Here is a 14,609-nt window from a genome sequence, read left to right as displayed (position 1 = left end):
GCAAAGCAAATATAATATTGAATATTTGTGAGAATGGCCATCCTTGTCTTAGTGGAGATGCTTCAATTGTCTCTCCATTAATCATAATACTAGCTTTTGTGCTGAGCTAGATATATCATGTTAAGGAAGTACTAAGCTTTTTTTTTTTAAGTAATGGTGGTTGAATTTTATCAAATGACTTTCAAGCATCTATGACATTGAATATATTACTTTTCTCCTGATTATTTTCCTAACATGTAAACATCCTTGTTTCCATAGAATGAATCCTGCTTGGTCTTGGTCATGATGTATTTCTTTTCTTTCTTTCTTTCTTTTTTTCTTTCTTTCTTTCTTTCTTGTGTGTGCTGCTGGATTCTGTTTGTTAATATTTTATTTAAGATTTTATTATTACATTGATATTCATAAGTGAGATTGGTGGTCTGATATGTATATTTTTTAACTTATGTCAGGTTTTGGTATCAATGTCATATTCACTTCAAAGAAAGAAATTAGAGAGGGATGCCTAAGTGGCTCAGCCAGTTAAGCAACTGACTCTTGACTTCAACTCAGGTCATGATCTCACAGTTCATGAGTTCAAGCTCTGTGACAGACTCCATACTGACAGTGCAGAGACTGTTTGGGATTTTCTTTCTCTGTCCTTCCCATGCTCATGCTCTCTCTCTCAAAATAAATTTAAAAACTTAAAAAAATTTTTTTAAAAATTAGATATTTTATTTCTTTTAAAAATTTCTCTGGAACTGATATCAAACTATTAGAATTATATGCTTTTATTTTTTATTTATTTTTATTTTTATTTTTTGAAAGAGAGAGAGAGTGTGAGGGCAAGCAGGGGAGGGAGCAGAAAGGGACAGAGAGAGAGAGAGAGAGAGAGAGCGAGAGAGAGAGAGAGGGAGAGAATCCCAAGCAGGCTCCATGCTCAGCACAGGGCCCAACAAGGGGCTAGATCCCACAACCCTGGGATCACAACCCAAGCGGAAATCAAGAGTCAGATGCTCACCTGAGCCATCAGAGCACTCCTAGAATTATATGTTTTTAAAGTTTGTTAGAATTTCCCATCTTGTGTGCTGCTTTTTGTGGGTGTAGTTCTTTGACCATTTTACCTATTTCTTCTACAAAAATCAGTTTTAAGTCTTTGTTTTTAATCTCTTCTATAGCCTTGGTAAATTATATTATCATAGACATTTTTTTATTTAATCCAGTTTTTGAAAGTGATTTGCATAGAAATGAACTAAGTAATCTATTGCAATTCTTATTTTCTGTGTTTTTTTATTTCTCCTATTATATATTATATATAAGAATATATTATATAAGAATATGTTATTTCTCCTATTATATATTAGGTATAAGAATATATTATATTCTTACATATTTGTTCTCACTCCTTTTTCCTTGTACCAAGTAGCTAATGGTTTCTTCATTGAACTAGTTTTTTTTAAATTAAATCTTATGTATTTCTGTTGTCTAACTTATTAATTTTTACTTTTTTCCTTAATAAATAACTTCTGCTTTTTCATTCCACTTATTTTTTTTAATTTCTTTCTAACTTTTTAAAAAATATTTATTTTATTTTTAGAGAGAGAGAGTTGTGCAAGCAGGGGAGAGGGCAGAGGGGGAGAGAGAGAGAGAAAGAGAGAATATCTTAAGCAGCCTCCACGCTCAGTGCAGAGCTCAATGTAGGACTTGATCCCACAAACCTGTGATCATGACCTGAACTGAAATCAAGAGTCAGATGCTCAACCAACTGAGCCACCCAGGTGCCCCTTTCCCTAACCTTTTGAATTAGATTCTTAATTAATTTATCTTAATTCTTTTTTTTAATGTAAGTATTTAAGACTATGAATTTTCCTCTGAATTCTATCTTAGTAGTATTCCACAGATTTTATTTGTTTCTTTGTTTTTTGTTTTTTTTTTTCCAATTTACTATAGCACTTTATTTTTCTCACACAATGATATGTTGCTGGCACCTGATGTTCTCACCTGATAGTGGAAAACCAAAATTTGTTGTCATCTCTTAAATAATTGAGAACTGTCTACAAAAACTTTACATGAATTAAAAGGATGAAAAAACAAGTAAAAATGCAAACCACTTTCCAACCCAAGAGAAGTAACGACCTACCATTTCTGGTGGGGAAAATATAAGATAAGAAAGGAAACTGAGTGGGAAGGCTTGGAATTTGCCAACCCTGTTAGATTAGCAAGACAGAAATAATAACTGGTCCAAGAATTCTTTCCAGCTTCTAGAGAAATCTTGAGATAGTCAGTTCTTACACATTAATACTCTACACATATCAAGAAATGGATGACCTCACAAATTCTCACCAACCCAATGGATTTCTCTTCCATAAACATGTTCTCTCACCTCAGTTAGAAAGTGACTAAGCCATATGTACTAATGGTTTAAATCAAAGATACATGCAAGGTTTTAAACATATATCAAGAGAATAGTTAACTTGAATACAACATCAAAATCAGCAGCGAATTCTACAATCCAGTGCTAATGTCAGATACAATGTTCAAGGATAAATTTCTTTTCAAAGGCTTATTCCAGTTTCACGAGGCCAGCATGAGGGAGGCAAATGTATACTTTTGAATAACCTCATGCAGCAAATGTTATACATCTTCTTGCAGTCCGTTTAGAAACACTTGCAGTGGATGATGGAGAAGCCCAACTTGTTCTTCTCCTGCTTACTGGTCCACACCTGCTGGAAGGTAGACAGTGAGGCCACGATGGGTTCCCCACTCCACACTAGGTACTTACTCTCAGGAGGAGTGATGATCTTGACCTTCATTGTGCTGTGGGCCAAGGCAGTGATCTATTTCTGCATCTTATGGCAGTGCCAGAGTATGTGATGGCCCTGCCATATATACTGTGTTGACATACAGGTCCTTCTGAATGTAAACATCACACTTCGTGATGGAGTCGAAGGTAGTCTCATGGATGTGATCTCATAGGACTCAATACCCAGAAAGGAGAAATGGAAGAACTCCTCTGGGCAGAGGAACCACTCATTGTTGATGAGTACTGACCACTGGGCCACCCATAATTCTTCCCCTGGTAGGAGGAGGACAAGATGATAGCCATCTCCTGCTGCAAGTCCAGGGCAACATAGCAGAGTTCTTCTTTTTTTTTTTTTTTTTTTTTTTCTGCATGTAGTTTCTACATTTTATTTTTTAATTTTTTTTTATGAAATTTATTGACAAATTGGTTTCCATACAACACCCAGTGCTCATCCCAAAAGGTGCCCTCCTCAATACCCATCACCCACCCTCTCCTCCCTCCCACCCCCCATCAACCCTCAGTTTGTTCTCAGTTTTTAACAGTCTCTTATGCTTTGGCTCTCTCCCATTCTAACCTCTTTTTTTTTTTTCCTTCCCCTCCCCCATGGGTTCCTGTTAAGTTTCTCAGGATCCACATAAGAGTGAAACCATATGGGATCTGTCTTTCTCTGTATGGCCTATTTCACTTAGCATCACACTCTCCAGTTCCATCCACGTTGCTACAAAAGGCCATATTTCATTTTTTCTCATTGCCACGTAATATTCCATTGTGTATATAAACCACAATTTCTTTATCCATTCATCAGTTGATGGACATTTAGGCTCTTTCCATAATTTGGCTATTGTTGAGAGTGCTGCTATGAACATTGGGGTACAAGTGCCCCTATGCATCAGTACTCCTGTATCCCTTGGATAAATTCCTAGCAGTGCTATTGCTGGGTCATAGGGTAGGTCTATTTTTAATTTTCTGAGGAACCTCCACACTGCTTTCCAGAGTGGCTGCACCAATTTGCATTCCCACCAAGAGTGCAAGAGGGTTCCCGTTTCTCCACATCCTCTCCAGCATCTATAGTCTCCTGAGTTGTTCATTTTGGCCACTCTGACTGGTGTGAGGTGATACCTGAGTGTGGTTTTGATTTGTATTTCCCTGATAAGGAGCGACGCTGAACATCTTTTCATGTGCCTGTTGGCCATCCAGATGTCTTCTTTAGAGAAGTGTCTATTCATGTTTCTGCCCATTTCTTCACTGGGTTATTTGTTTCTCGGGTGTGGAGTTTGGTGAGCTCTTTATAGATTTTGGATACTAGCCCTTTGTCCGATATGTCATTTGCGAATATCTTTTCCCATTCCGTTGGTTGCCTTTTAGTTTTGTTGGTTGTTTCCTGTGCTGTGCAGAAGCTTTTTATCTTCATAAGGTCACAGTAATTCACTTTTGCTTTTAATTCCCTTGCCTTTGGGGATGTGTCGAGTAAGAGATTGCTACGGCTGAGGTCAGAGAGGTCTTTTCCTGCTTTCTCCTCTAAGGTTTTGATGGTTTCCTGTCTCACATTTAGGTCCTTTATCCATTTTGAGTTTATTTTTGCGAATAGTGTGAGAAAGTGGTCTAGTTTCAACCTTCTGCATGTTGCTGTCCAGTTCTCCCAGCACCATTTGTTAAAGAGGCTGTCTTTTTTCCATTGGATGTTCTTTCCTGCTTTGTCAAAGATGAGTTGGCCATACGTTTGTGGGTCTAGTTCTGGGGTTTCTATTCTATTCCATTGGTCTATGTGTCTGTTTTTGTGCCAATACCATGCTGTCTTGATGATGACAGCTTTGTAGTAGAGGCTAAAGTCTGGGATTGTGATGCCTCCTGCTTTGGTCTTCTTCTTCAAAATTCCTTTGGCTATTCGGGGCCTTTTGTGGTTCCATATGAATTTTAGGATATAGCAGAGTTCTTCTTGATGTCATGTACAATTTTTTGCTCAGCAGTGGAGGTGAAGCTATAGCCATGCTCCATGAGGATCTTCATGAGGTAGTCAGCCAGGTCCCATCCAGCAAGATCCAGAGCCAGGATGACTAGGGATGAGTGTAGCCCTAGTATATGAGCACCATCTGGGTGACCCCATTCCTAGAGTCCATGACAGTACCAGCAGTGTGACCAGAGGCATAAAGGGACAGCATGGCCACATACATGCCTAGGTGTTGAAGGTCTTAAACATGATCATAGTCATCTTCTCTCTGTTGGCCTTGGAGTTTAGGAGTGCCTCAGTCAACAGGACCAGGTGCTCCTCCAGAGTCACATGTAGCTCATTATACAAGGTGTGAAGCCAGGTTTTCCCCAATTCATCACAGTTGGTGATGATGCTGTGCTCCATGTGGTACTTCAAGGTCAGGCTGTAGCAATTGCTCTGGACTTTGTCACCTATGTAGCTGTCCTTCTGCCCCATGTCCACCATGACACCCTGGTGTTGGCTGCCTGACAATAAAAGGGAATACGTCTGGGGGTCATCGTCTCCATTAAAGCCAACTTTACACATACCAAAGCCCATTGTCAATGAGTAGTATGGAGATTTCTTCTTGTATTGCAATCCACGAGAGCTGGGAGGAGAGGAGCCAGGAAGCTGAGCCACCAGAGCACGTGGAATACAGGCTGACTGCAGCAAGTAGCATCCCAAGTTTTTGTATGCTGTGTTATTATTGTCTACAGTTTCAGTTGGTGACCTCTGTTTGTTGTAGACATTGTTTAAAATAGTTTTGTATTTCCACACAGAAGAAATTTTATCCCCCTGATTTTTATTAATTTCTAGTTGTATTGGATTACAATCAGAGAATACTGTCTTCATTGTTTACTGTTTGGACTTTGCTGAGGTTTTTATTTGTGGCCTAATAGATTTTGTGAGTGTTCATGGGCAATTGAGAGAGAAGAGAATTCCCTTCCTGAGATATTTCATTTAATATGTTATCAGTTAGATATACCTTGTCAGCTATATAACTAAAATTTCCATAATTGACTTTTTTTTTTTTAACTTGATCACTCATACATTGAGAAACACAAAGATTAAGTGACTTTACCAAGTTCTCATTAGTAAATAATGAGAGTTCTCATTAGTAAATAAAATGTTCTTTAGTGAATAGCAAAACTGAATTCAAGCACTTTGGCTTCAGGACCTCCACTCCTAACTACTATACCATACCGACTTTCAGGGGCGTTCATTAGATTTCTCTCTATGTGGTATCACCGGGTGTCAAACCATTCAGAAGGAGGAAGAGACATCTCCCAAGGGAACAACTTGAAATCAATAAAAAGGATTGCTTCCCTAACTCCTATGGAGTTTGGTCAGTGAAGTTGCCAAGGGTATGGCATACTTAGCCAAGGTTGCAGTGTGGCGGGGCAGCGGAGATGCAGTTAAATTTGGGATGGTAAATGTCTAATATCAAGCAACAGAGGGAGTGGGAGACAAGTTCCACCAACGATCTGTATGAGGGTTATGATAGTGAGATAGTCGTCCCTTACAGACTTCCCAACCTCTGACTGGGAAGGAAGATATGAGTTCTCAGGCATGAGACTCCACCTACCAGACAATTGCTGGGTTAAGATACAAAGGGGGAAGGCCCCTGACTTGTTTGCCTGTGAAAAGGAGGTGATCAGACTCCACTGTGGTGGAGGATAGGGTAATGAGTAGCTCTCCACCGGCAAAACTTTCAATTCCTAAAGAAGGAAAAAGATGTCTGTGCTGAGGAAGCTAGTTTGTTCACTAGCAGAGATAAGCTCACCTTAGAGAAGTCCTGTGGTATTATGTCTAAAAGAGGACACAAACAGAGCAGTACAATTACAAAGAAAAATTACTCCCTGCTTATCTTTCAGCCTCAGAAGTAAAAAGAACATCTGTTCTCTACAAATTAGTTGCCCAAGCTTATAAAAGAAGGCCTTTAGGTCCTTGCTCACAAGAATGGACAATGCAAAACTCCACAAATGTGCTGGGAGAGAAATGGAATGGTTATAAAACTGATTCCCTAGGTATCTGACAGTTTTGGATTGGGGAAGATAGAAGTAGGTCTGTTTGAGAGGCTTCGTTTCTTAGGCACCAGAAAGGTGAAGATCCAAGTTATTTGGACCTTGGAAAAGGAATTCCAGATCTGCTCTCATACCTACACTCTCATGTCTCACATCCTGGAAGAGAAATATGGAGAAGTGAAACAGCTGGTTATTTGAAATTGCCCATTCTCAGGGCGCCTGGGCGGCTCAGTCAGTTAAGTGTCTGACTTTGGTTTGGGTCATGATCTCACGGTCTGTGAGTTTGAGTCCCGCATCAGGCTCTGTGCTGACAGCTCAGAGCCTGGAGCCTGTTTCGGATTCTGTGTCTCCCTCTCTCTCTGCCCCTCCCCTGCTCATGCTGTGTCTCTATTCACCTCTGAAAAATGAATAAATATTTTAAAAAATTAAAGAACGAAAAAACAAAAGGAAGAAAGAAAGAAATCGTCCATTCTCAGGCACCAAGAGAAGATATGGAATTAAATCAAGCCAGAAATGAAGTTGGCCATGGAGGAGGGGAAAGGCTAAAGTGGCTCTCACACATCCAGCAGGATGCCTCTGGAGGAAGGTGATGGGCAAGCAGTAGGTACTGAAGGCAGCAAATCCCATATCACCCTGCGGTGGATACACCCAATCTATGGGTGAAGAGAAGGTGAGTAATTGGATAACTGGCAACTGTGAATAGCATATATTCTGGTGTCTTTTCTTAGGGAAACTCTATCCTGGGGCAAAGAAAGGAAACGTGGGGAGCTTCATTAAGTGAGTAAGATAGTGTGGCTTCTAGTGAAAGGGAAAATAAGGGGACTCCAATTCTATAGGACAGTCACTCTGAGACTTAAAGAAGTCATCCAGAACTAACAAAAGCCAGTTAAAGCCCACCAACCAAAGAAAAGACCACCAAGCCATACCTGTTTTTAAAAGTTGCGTTTATTGAACTTGCTATAGTTAGGAGGAACTGGTCATGAGACGTCTCAGTAAGATAGAATAGAGTTTGCGCTTGTGCTGGTGGGTTCTGAGAAGGGCTGGGTTCTGAGAAGGAGCCATGTCTGCAACTACAGGATAGTCTTCAGTGGGTTTCATTAGAAACATTGTTGTGTTGGCCTGAATCCTGTTCAAAACATTATTTATCATAGTCTGATTTATCATATCATAGTCTGACTAGCAGAGTTGTGCTGCACTTTCTCAGGCTGAAATTAAGATTAAAGGTCCCAGTTGGGGACTGTAATTTGGCTAAGTAAAAGGCCATGGAAAAGCTTCAGTTGCATTGTAGCTCTAGGGAAGCACTCAAAGAAAAATTCCAAGAAAGCAGACCAATTGGAAATATGGCTTGTGTAGAGGCAGGAGGCTGCTTAGCAGTAATCAAAATATCTAAGGTGAGCCTTACCTCAGATACCCAGTGTTTCCTGCACTTCCATGGATAACCTACTCTGTGAGGAGATTTCAGCACATTGGGAGAGAATAACAAAATCCTATTAAGTATAAGATACCATGTACTTCCCCTTCCTGTTGTCGTTGGCTTTGAGCTAGAATACACCTTGAGGAATTTGGCTTTGAGTTGTAAGCAGTCTTTTTCTTAGAGAAGCAAAATTGGAGACAATACACTATTTACTATAAATTTCTGTTTGTTCTGAAAAAGCTATAGGACAGCTAAATGGACAGGTTTAGTTTCATACTGTAAGGCCATAAGGCAAAAATGTTTTCTAAAATGGAAAGTGTTGAGATACTGTGAATCTAAGAGTCTAAAATGTTCATAGGACCCTATGAAGTATCGTGTGTGTGTGTGTGTGTGTGAGTACTTGCGACTCTACTCAACTTCTTTCTTTTTTGAGAAACCTTTTTTTAGGTTTAGATCACAGAAACAGGAGGAGGGACACACCCAACAGCTGTAGAAGCAGGAAATATCTACTCTGACACTGAAGAACAAAAACACGAAAATTGAGAGTGTTTGTGCATATTTTGTTCCAACTAACTTTCTTGAAAAAGTCCACATTTCACCTACATATGATGGGCAACAGGTATGCTTGGTTCTCTTTGTACAATGTATCCAGTATGATTTAGGCGGTTTTATCTTTGCAACCTTATGTTTTCCTTTGGAGAGTATTTCTTTTCTAAATCACATTCCAGAAGCAATATGGGAGCTAAACGCCATAAGACAGCAGGAAGGCAATGAGTCACAGGGGTGATGTTCACCTCATACTGAAGGAGGGTCTGTGAAGAGAAACAGACCTGAGTCCGGCTGAGGTCAACATGAACTAAATCACTGATAAGAGTATTTAGAACTAAAAAATAAAGACACTGAGGAATGCGAAAAATACAAGTTGTCCTTGTTTCTCATAATTGATGTGTTCATGTAAAAGTAAATGAACCACTTGTGTCTCTCTGATGAGGATGCTGACTCCTACCTTTGTGACAGGTCAGCTGCCTTGTAAGGGAAGAATAAGTAAGATCCAGTTGTCAGGAAAGAGCTTCTCTTTCAAGAAAGTGAAACCTAGATAGGAAATGGAAACTTCGTCCATGAGGGAATTTGTGTTTCTCTCTGAGCTTTGTTTGGGAATGAACTGTATATTTGAGAGACTACTAATAGGGGCAGACCACCTCCACCCATCTTAAGGCAAGGGCTGTAAGCTGCAAAGGATTCTCCAGTGTTTTATAAATCAGATTCTATATTCTGTTCTATATCCATCACTCTTTTGTCCCCTTTGGTCCAGTCTTTCTCAAAATATGGTATTTGGACTACCTCCATTATAATCACCAGCCACCACAATAGAGTGATTATTTGAATGAAGTGAATCAAATGAATGTTCTGGTTTTTCAGTGCATATAAAAGTAATGTTTATACTATACTGTAGTCTATTAAGTGTGCAATAGCATTATGTCTAAAAACAATGTACAAATCATAATTTAAAAATAGTTTATTGTAGGGGCACCTGGGTGGCTCAGTTGGTTAAGCAGCCGACTCTTGATTTTGGCTCAGATCGTGATCTCACCATTATGAAATCGCGCCCTGCATCAGGCTCTCTGCACTATCAGCCTGCTTGGGATCCTCTCTCCCCTATCTCTCTGCCCCTCCCCCTGCTCTCTCTCTCTCTCTCTCTCAAAATAAATTTAAAAAAATTTTTAAATAATAAAAATAAATAAAAATGCTTTATTTATTAATAGTTCTCCATCACCTGAACTGTCAGTGAATCATAACTTTTTTGCAGGTGAAGGGTCTTGCCTGCATGTTGATGGCTGTTGACTCATTAGGGTGGTGATTGCAGAAGGATTTCTTAAAAGAAGACAACAGTGAAATTTGCCACATCAATTCACTCTTCCTTTCATGAACAATTTCTCTGTAGCATGAATTCTGTTTGATAGCATTTTACCCACAGTAGAACTTCTTTCCAAATTGGAGTCAATCCTCTCAAACCCTGCTGCTGTTTTACCAACTAAGTTTACGGACTATCCTAAAGCCTTTGTTGTCACTTCAACAATGTTCACAGCATTTTCACCAGGAGTGGTTTCCATCTGAAGGAACTACTTTCTTTGTTCATCCATCAGAAGCAATCCCTTATCCTTTAAAGTTCTATCACGAGATTGCAGCAATTTGGTCACATCTTCAGGCTCCATTTCTAATTCTAGTTCTCTTGCTATTTCCATCACATCTGCAGTTACTTCCTCCACTGAAGTCTAGAGCCCCTCAAAGGCATCCAGATGCATCAGAGGAATCACTGTCTGTAGAAGCTATAGCCCTGTGAAATGTATTTTCTCAATAGTAAGACTTGAAAGTCAAAATTACTCTTTGATTCCATGAGCTGCCAAATGTATGTTGTGTTAGCAGGCATGAAAACAGCATTCATCTTATTGTACATCTCCATCAGAGTTCTTGAGTGACCAAGTGCATTATTAATAAGTCCTATTTGAAAGGGAATTTTTGTTTTTTTCTGAGCAGTAGATCTCAACACTGGGCTTAAAAGATTAAGTAAGCTATGTTGTAAACAGATGTGTCATCATCAGACTTTGTTGCTCCACTTAGCACACACAGAGTAAATTTAGCATAATTCTTAAGGTATTAAGGATATTTAAGAATAATAATTAAGAATAATCAAGGTATTAATATTAAGGTATTAGTTTTCAGAATGATAAATGAGCACTGGTTTCAGCTTAAAGTCACCAGCTGCAGTAGGCCCTAGCAAGAGAGTCAGCCTGTCCTTTGAAGCTTTGAAGCAAGGCATTGACTTCTCCTCTCTAGCTATGAAACTCCTAGATGGCATCTTCTTCCAATAGAAGGCTATTTTGTCTACACTGAAAATCTGTTGTTCAGGGTAACCACCTTCATTGATTATCTTAGCTAGATCTTCTGGATGATTTGCTGCAGCTTCTACATCAGCACTTGCTGCTTCCCCTTGCACTTGGATGTTATAGAGATAGCTTCTTTCCTTAAACCTCATGATCCAACCTCTGCTAGCATCAGACTTTTCTTCTGCAGCTTCCTCACCTCTCTCAGCCGTCTTAGAATTGAAAAGAATTAGGGCTTTGCTCTGCATTAGGCTCTGGCTTATGGGAATGTTGCATCCAGACCACTAAGGCTTTCTCCAAATCAGCACTAAGGCTGACTCAGCTTTCTTATCATTCATGTGTTCACTGAGTTAGCACTTTTCATTTCCTTCAAGAACTTTTGCTTTGCATTCACAACTTGCCTAACTGATGCAAGAGGCCTAGCTTTTGGCCTATCTCAGCTTTCAACTGGCCTTCCTCACTAAACTTAATTGTTTCTAGCTTCTGATTTCAAATGAGAGATGTGAGACTCTTCCTTTCCCTTGAACACTTAGAGGCCATTGTAGGGTAACAAATTGGCCTAATTTTAATGTTGCTATATCTCAGGGAATAGGGAGGCCTAAGGAAAGGGAGAGAGACAGGGGAACAGCTGGTGGGTGTAGCAGTTAGAACACACAACATTTATCACATAGGTTTGCTGTTTTACATGTGCACAGTTCATCATGCCCCAAAATAATCACAATAGAAACCTCAAAGATTACCATAACAGGGGTGTCTGGGTGGCTCAGTCAGTTAAGCATCCAACTTCGGCTCAGGTCATGATCTCACAGTTCATGGGTTCAAGCCCCGTGTCAGGCTCTGTGCTGACAGCTCAGAGCCTGGAGCCTGCTTTGGATTCTGTGTCTCCCTCTCTCTCTGCCCCTGCTCCCCCTCCCCCCACCACTCCTGCTCTGTCTCTTTCAAAAATAAATAAACATTAAAAAAATCACCATAACAAATATGATAATAGTGAAAAAGTTTGAAATACTGCAAGAATTACCTAAATGTGACACAGAGACACAAAGTGAACAAATGCTGTTGGAAAAATGGCACCAACAGACTTGTTCGATGCAGGGTAGCCACAAACCTTCAATTTGTAAAAAACGCAGTGTCTGTGAAACGCAATAAAGTGAAGTCTAATGAAATAAGGTATGTTTGTACTTGACTGATTTAAAATATCTGGGCATGGAACCTAAGAATCTGTATGTTAAACACCCCTTACATGTTTTTCTTATGCATATTTCAGCCTGATCATCCCAGCAGGATCTCAGCTGTGCTGCCAGGAATTAAGGAGAAGATCTGTGTTTGTGACAGTGATAGAGTTTTAAAGAGGGAGCTGGTGGTGAAAGCAACGTAAAGAGATTCCCAAGTGCAAGATTGGAGTTTCAATATCTAGCTGTTTTATAGAGCCCGTGTGTAAATTCACTTTCTATTGCCAACTGAGAAGACTTTAGTTTGTTATTGCAGGAGGTGGTAATTTCCTGTAGACTTTGACTCTTTCTTTCTAGAGAAAGGCTATAAATACCTTATCTATAATTTGCCACCAGAGGAAGCCTGAAACTTCCAAGTTGGGCTGCTGTTAAATCCTTAAGAAGGTGGCTTTCGTTGAGCCAGTCAATGTCTTTCTGCAACCATCTGAGTAGGATCTCTCTCCGGTATTCAGTTCTATCTTCTCGAAGTACTAGAATGAATCCTCACCAACATTTTATTTGGAGCCAAAGTCAAAGGTTGGAAAGTAATGCCCTGGCTTCTGTGTAGCCTCACAGGGCCTCTGATGTACCCAAGTGCTCATAAAGGACTGGTAGGAACCTTAGTAACAGTGAATACTTCCGCCTTTAATATTTTCTCCCCCACTCACTTGCCTGCCATGCCCACCCCACTATATACTTACACATTGTTAGTGCCAGCCTTCCTGCCTCCTTTCCTTTCCCTCTGCAGGAGTTATTCCAGTACTAATCTGTAAAAGCAAAACTCACACTTTGTCCTGCTCCCAGGATGATTAAGAACATCACACACTACAGTTAGAAACAAAACAAAACCATTTTGCACTGTTAGGTAAACTGAAAATAGTAGGATGTTCCTGTCTTGTTCTTGTCTCCAGAATAATACACCCTGGAAAATTTCCTGCAAATCTGGATTCTCTAGAAAAAAAGTTGGGTGTTTTTTCCCATTGTCAATAGAGTAATGTGAATTTGGTACCTCTGATCATTTTGCCTTTCTTTCCCTTTCAGTGTGTTTTGAATTTGGTGAACCAGTGTTTCTGGAGTCCTCAAAAAGAAGTCTGACACCTTCGTACTGATGACACATTTAGGCAAGTTTGTCCAACCTTTCCTAAATGGGTCGGTTTCCTGAGTATTCCTTTGGTGCTCCCTTCCAGCCCTTTGTATTGTGCTCTCCAGAACCCCTTACATTTTACTAAGATCATTATATTTTCCCATCACCATAAAAGTATCGTTATCCACCCAGTGGCCTGAACCTAAGAACCTGGTAGTCATCCTTGACTCTTACTTCCCCCCACTCCCTTCTCTTATATCTTAAAAGTCTTTCATACAAGTTCATAACACAACCATGATTTATTTATTTATTTATTTATTTAGATGTGAGAGTTTTTATGTTTTAATCTGTTGCTTTTTTGAGAACATCTCTATTGAGATATAATTCACATATCATAAAATTCACCCATTCAATGTGTACAATCACAGTCTAACCTTAGATATTTTTATCACCCCAGGAAGAAATCAGCACCTTTTAGCAGTTAACTATAATCTCTCACTTGGGTTCCCACAGGGCTTAGTTTAAGTGATCCATTAGTGATCCATTCTTCATACTACAGTCAGAGAATTTTCTAAAGTGCTAATCTAAATGCACCGTATCCTAGATTAAAAACCTTCAATAGTTCCTTGGGATGCCTGGTTGGCACATTTGGTTAAGTGTCCGACTTTTGATGTTGCCTCTGGTCATCATCTCACAGTTTGTGATTTTGAGCCCCATGTCAGGCTCTGCACACTGATCCTGCACAACCTGCTTGGGATTCTCCCTCTCTCCCTCTCTCTGCCTCTTCCCCACTTGAACTGTCTCTCTCGCTCTCTCAAAATAAATAAATAAACTTAAAAAAAACAAAAACCTTCAATAGTTTCTTACTCCCATTGTTGTCCTGAGAGAGTACAAAACCTTTAAGTTGACTCCAGGGCCTTTAAGAACTAACCCTTTTCTGAATTCAAGGATAAACAGTATTTTATAGTCATCTAGGGCCCATGAGGGACCTCAGAAAATTGATGAACCCCATGAATGTGGATGCAAAAGTTGATATGTGCTCGGATATGTTCTCCTCTCGTGGAGAAAAGATGATAAATTGCATTAGATTTTCTAGGGTTTAGAATATCTGGAAGAACAGATTAATTATACATAGTTTTACTCATCTTATAGTTTTGTAATGTTTGTACTTTTGTTTGTGGAGTGGGAGACACAATCACATTTTCAGAGTCTGAGATTTCTAAAGATCATTCTGGCCTGGAGTGTGGGC

At 39.7% G+C, this 14,609-nt stretch overlaps 1 pseudogene; it reads right to left on the bottom strand.

The window, feature by feature from the left end:
* Positions 1 to 2,633: 2,633 nt before the first annotated feature.
* On the bottom strand, positions 2,634 to 5,340 carry LOC125149441 (actin, cytoplasmic 1-like; annotated as a pseudogene).
* Positions 5,341 to 14,609: the final 9,269 nt, after the last annotated feature.

Source organism: Prionailurus viverrinus, chromosome D3 (genome assembly GCF_022837055.1).
Source record: "Prionailurus viverrinus isolate Anna chromosome D3, UM_Priviv_1.0, whole genome shotgun sequence".
In the NCBI taxonomy this organism is placed as follows: Eukaryota; Metazoa; Chordata; class Mammalia; order Carnivora; family Felidae; genus Prionailurus; species Prionailurus viverrinus.
This window is presented reverse-complemented; position numbering and strand designations above follow the sequence as displayed.